The sequence below is a fragment of the Salvelinus fontinalis genome, chromosome 31, assembly GCF_029448725.1.
Source record: "Salvelinus fontinalis isolate EN_2023a chromosome 31, ASM2944872v1, whole genome shotgun sequence".
NCBI lineage: Eukaryota > Metazoa > Chordata > Actinopteri > Salmoniformes > Salmonidae > Salvelinus > Salvelinus fontinalis.
Genome location: NC_074695.1, coordinates 43,236,959 through 43,242,412, shown reverse-complemented (window position 1 = coordinate 43,242,412; position 5,454 = coordinate 43,236,959).

Genomic DNA, 5,454 nt, shown 5'->3' with positions numbered 1-5,454 from the left:
CGCGGGATGCGTGGGGGATATGGCCACTAGTGTAACCAGGAGGTGAGGCCTCATTTAACAAAGTAAATTCATCAGGCTTAAGCCATGTTTCAGTCAGGCCAATCACATCAAGATTATGAACAGTGATTAGTTCATTGACTATAACTGCCTTGGAAGTGAGGGATCTAACATTAAGTAGCCCTATTTTGAGATGTGAGATATCACAATCTCTTTCAATAATGACAGGAATGGAGAGGTCTTTATTCCAGTCAGATTGCTATGGCGAACACCACCATGTTTAGTTTTGCCCAACCTAGATCGAGGCACAGACACAATCTCAATGGGGATAGCTGAGCTGACTACACTGACTATGCTAGTGGCAGACTCCACTAAGCTGGCAGGGTGGCTAACAGCCTGCTGCCTGGCCTGCACCATTTCTCATTGTGGAGAAAGAGGAGTTAGAGGCCTGTCTATGTTCATGAGCACCGAGACATTTTATCTATAATTTCTCTTCATTATTTCTTGTCATATGACAAGGATTAAAAAGGATTTGCCAGTATATTGTCGACTTGATTCATGATGATGACTGCTAGCTAAGACTTTGAAAGTAAAAAAGGGAAAGGGAAAAGGGAATACCTAGTGTGTCGGAAGAATCAGAATTAGTTAGGTAACATAGATAATTAAGATGTCTCATCTGCATAATATGCATATACGATATGCTTGTTATTAGAATGTATCCCTTCGGACTCTGGTGTTGGCAGTTGCACTTCTTGTCACGCCCTGACCATAGATTGCTTTGTATGTTTCTATGTTGTGTTTGGTCAGGGTGTGATGTGGGTGGGCATTCTATGTTGTATGTCTAGGTTGTCTGTTTCTATGTGTTTGGCCTACTATGGTTCTCAATCAGAGACAGGTGTCAGTCGTTGTCTCTTGATTGGGAGCCATATTTAGGTAGCCTGTTTTTCTTTGTGTTTTGGGGTGGTTGTATCCTGTGTCTGTGTTATCACCATACGGGACTGTTTCCTTTTCATTTTGTATTTCACGGTGTTATTTTGTATTTCTTAGTGTTCAGTTAATAAATTGAATATGGACACTTACCACGCTGCGTATTGGTCCGACATCTCTTCTCATTCCAACGACGAGCGTTACACTTCCTCCCTCAGCTGGGGCTCAGTCACTTGGGGCCCAGAGAGGGGAGAAGTCAGGCTTGTCTTTCACACATCTCTGGTGCTAGGCAGAATATCAGAAAGAGAAGAGGACAGGAGGGAACATTGTCTTCATATGTGAATGTGTCTTTACCTATTCTAAACCATGTGAAGGGATGGAGTGATTGATGGGGTACCACTTACTTGTATCCACAATGTCTGTGAGCCAGTCACTCCCTCCTTGGGGGAGATAAGGTCTGAGAAAAGATATGTGGTGTAGTGTCTGGAACCATTGTATGTCATCTCTGATGTTGCACCGGTCCTGGGGGAGTGTATGACCTAGAGGCTCACTCCCCTCAGTGAGCTTCTCCATGTGTGTGGTCATGAAGGGGTTTTACTTGAGATAGGAGTATCTGGAGTTGACAATTGATTTATGCCATAGAATGAATTGTCGTTTCTGTGCTATGTAGTACCAGGAAAGAGATCGGAGCCTCATCTTAGCTGCCAGACTAAACAATAAGATGAGTCTTCATAGCAAATGCTATCTGGCGTTATACTCCTTTCTCATATATCAAGTTTCACCTTGTGACCCATTCCATACATCTGTTGTTTGTGAAGAAGACTAAAAGGGCGTATCTTTTCTATAAAATATATTTGTATTCCCACTGTTACCCGGGCGCCGAAGACGAGGATGTCGATTAAGGCAGCCCCCCACACCTCTCTGATTCAGAGGGGTTGGGTTAAATGCAGAAGACACATTTCAATTGAAGGCATTCAGTTGTACAACTGACTAGTGTGGTGGAAATTCTAACCAACAATGAGAGACAAGGTCAATCACCAATCAGGATATTACTTTATTCAAAACGTATTAATAAGGAAAGCATAGAGCATTGTGTATGTAAACTTCTCACCCACTGGAATTGTGATACAGTGAATTATAAGTGAAATAATCTGTCTGTAAACAAATGTTGGAAAATGACTTGTGTCATGCATCAAGTAGATGTCCTAACTGACTTGCCAAAACTATAGTTTGTTAACAAGAAATTTGTGGAGTGGTTGAAAAACGAGTTTTAATGTCTCCAACCTAAGTGTATGTAAACTTCCGACTTCAACTGTATATACAGCATCCTGTGTACATAAGTGGGCATTATTAAGGGCCTTATTTTTTTCTTATAAACAATGGCCAGTTTGGGTCATAGGTTCATGTTATTTTATAACAATAGGCTAAGTCTGGCCCATTAATTATTTGTGTTTTTTCAGTATGGCCTGTGCTCTGATTGAGTTTGACACCCCTGGGCTAGAGTTTGTATTTATGTAGCTAGCTATTTATTTAGCCACCTAAAATGTTAGCTGCCTAACGTTAGCTAGCTAGCTGCTGGGAGGATGTCATTAGAGCAGTGGGTGAGTGTTATGATTTTTATGAATAATGACTAAATTATGTATACATTTAACGTAGAACTATAACTAACTGAATTCTACCTTGTTTTTCTACATTGATTAATAATGTTAGTTCATAAGAAAGAGGTTATGTAGCATGTACCTAGGAAGAGAGGAATGTATGTGTGTGCCTAAAGAAAACAAAGTGGATCATTAAACTATGTTTGAACCGACCCGGCTATAACTCTGGGAAGATAAGATAGGACAGGGAGAGCCCCTCCAGATTTCCCGTATCTGGGGGGGACTGGAACTGTCAGCTGTGTGGCAATAAACTTTGGTGAGACTCGAGGAGAAAAAGAGAGAATCCAAATATTAGTGTGTATGTATGTGCGTAGGTCAAGAGAATAGTGTAAAAGGACCGTTTTTGTTTATGCACGGGAGAGCTCTCGTAAATAAACTTTGCTGACTATTGTAGACTGGCCTCTGTCTGTTTCATTTCAATAAGAACCTTATAAATTCTTAGTAACAGACAGAGTAGTTTAATTGAAGTTCAGTTTATGAACATTGAGAACAAAATTCTCTTAACAGTGAGTGACCGACTTTTTTCGGTGGCTACAGCTAAAGGTGCAGGTGTCATTTGGTTTACTACCAATATGTGAATCGCTTTGCTTGCTAGTTATGCTGAACTTGAATGACTGTTATCCACATTTAGCAGATCTCTTAGTTGTCAGTCAAATGTATTTGGTATCGATCAAATGAGCGGGCAGGCAAGTTCCCATTCAGTTGTCAAAACGTGGGTTGGGACAAGCATGCATTGGAGCCGGCTACTATTCACCATCGTTTATTAGTGCAATTTTGACGGCCAACTAGCTGAAAACATTTGAGAAGGTTTATCTAATGCATAGACTCCCGTTCTGGACTAGATGTTTTTATTCGGTTTTATTTACTGCCGTACCTATTAATTGTCCAAACGCACAGCCGTTTTCCCACTCTATATTGCTATGTAATTTCCCCAAATGCCTTACTATATGTCATTCCCAAACCTTCTATGAATTTATCAAAACGTGAAAATTAACATATGTAAGTGCTCGCTTGTCAGAAGAAAAAAAAAAGTGTAATATTCTTCCTGGGGAGCATATGAACAGATTTAATACGTGTTCATGTTGCTTAAAGGCTGTCAGTTCCATTTTAAATTAACACTATGGCATCCAGTTACAACACATTGTGCTTTTTCCAGCATGCTGGTAAGTAGCTTGCTAGCTAAAAGTCACAACACAGATGAAGTGGTTAGTTACCAGCAGAGGTGGGACCAAGTCGTTGTTTTACAAGTCACAAGTAAGTCTCAAGTCTTAGCACTCAAGTCCCAAGTCAAGTCCCAAGTCAAGACAGGCAAGTCCGAGTCAAGTCTCAAGTCCTAAAATTTGAGTTTCGAGTCCTAAACAGGTCATAATGTGCTCTTCACCAAATGTAATACCATTTCGTATTTTAACAAGAGTAATAGTTAGTATATTACATTTACGCAAATCATGAATGCTTTAAAATATATATATTTATTACTTTCCAAAGAAACATATTTCCATGGAAATACATTGGTAGCCATGAGAAAGACCCCCCATAGCGATCGACTATCGAGGATCGCAATCGGGCGATGTAGGCTTGTACACAATCGCCCAACACACACACACACACACACACACACACACACACACACACCCTTTCTGTGTGTGGTTACAGTAGGCTGTATGTCAATGGTTTCAGGAACAGCAGTAACATCAGGCAGGATTTAGGCTACCAACTGCCTAGCCAGTTGTAACTCAATCTTGGGTGCAATGATCACGTTCCCGCACTGACTGACTGTGTGGAGGTTCATTGATTTAACGTTACGTTAGCCTACATGCTACACAAGCAAAATTATATATAGCTGTCGGCTATATTAGCCACGACTTATCGTTCTTTGTGCAGCTTCAAATGTCGAACAAAGTTGGAAGTTGTTGCTCCTCCGTCTGTAATTTTATTCCCGCATTTTTTGCAAGTTGCAATCCGTTTTTTGTTGACTACAGCGTAGTCTTTATATCCGAAAATAATAATTTGGGGTATCATCTTTCCAAAGGTGCCGACTGAATTCACCCACCGACATTCCTCTGCACTGCCGCGCAACCTTTTCTCAGCTGCCACAATTTGATTGACTGCTGTCCGATTCAAACTGTAATCTGAACTTGTTAATTGATGCGCTGCACACTTTTTTAATAGCATCATTTTTAACATTTGGGCTTGGGGAGGTTATCAAGTCAGTTCGAGTCAAAAGGCTAAAGTCCAAGTTAAGTCACGAGTCATTGGTGTCAAAGTCGAGTTGCAAGTCATCATATTTGTGGCTCAAGTCTGACTCGCTTTCACGTTCTGCTTGAAGCGATCTTACGGTTTGTAAACAAAGCTGTATGATATGCACATGTGATGACGGTTTTAAGGCGTATTTACATATTTAAATTAGTTAAGATTACAGGACACTACCATTGGTGTATAGAATGTTTGGCTTTACTGATGTTGCATAAAGCGGAAGTACCGCCTGCCTCCTGAATCCAAGCGTTTGACATGGGGGGACCAGTAACTCTATGATAAACTTTGTCAATGTACCAGATAGTCATTTTTCATACTTGGGTCAACCTACTATGAACTGGTTTCATCTGAATATTTGATGAAAAACATGATTTTCACTATTCGGAACCTTTAAATAAAAGTATAAAATAAAACAAAAGTATGAATGAAGCACTTCCGACACCAGTGCTGTGTTGGCTCCTTAGAGTTGACCAGCTAGCCTCTTCAGTAAGTTGGCTTCACAGTTAACGTCACCAAGAGTTAGCTTAGCCAGCTACTGTACCGTACCTGATAAGTCCCGTCTTATTTCTGTCAGCTGCTCGTTGGTTGATGTTGGCGTGGGAAGAAGGAAACCACGACC